Here is a 310-nt window from a genome sequence, read left to right on the forward strand (position 1 = left end):
AAAACTGCTGAACTTGGTAAATACAATGGGCTCTGTGGTGTTTTAATTGGAGCTTTGCCATTGTCTCCTAGTTTTGTGACATGGCAAACAAGCAAGGAAGGTTTTAGCTGCCTAAGACTGTGATTCTGGTTTGGGGAAGCAAGAAAGCATTTCAAAACTTTTTAAATGGAACCTGGGCTACGAGACAGTCATAGAGCGCTCTGAAAATATTCAACCTATTCCTGGAGATTTAACCTATGGAAAGCTGCACATATGCTCAGGAATGAGTAGAAAAGGTCCAAGTTATTTATCCATTCATAGATGACTGTGA

This window comes from Pteropus vampyrus, unplaced genomic scaffold (genome assembly GCF_000151845.1).
Source record: "Pteropus vampyrus isolate Shadow unplaced genomic scaffold, Pvam_2.0 Scaffold378, whole genome shotgun sequence".
In the NCBI taxonomy this organism is placed as follows: Eukaryota; Metazoa; Chordata; class Mammalia; order Chiroptera; family Pteropodidae; genus Pteropus; species Pteropus vampyrus.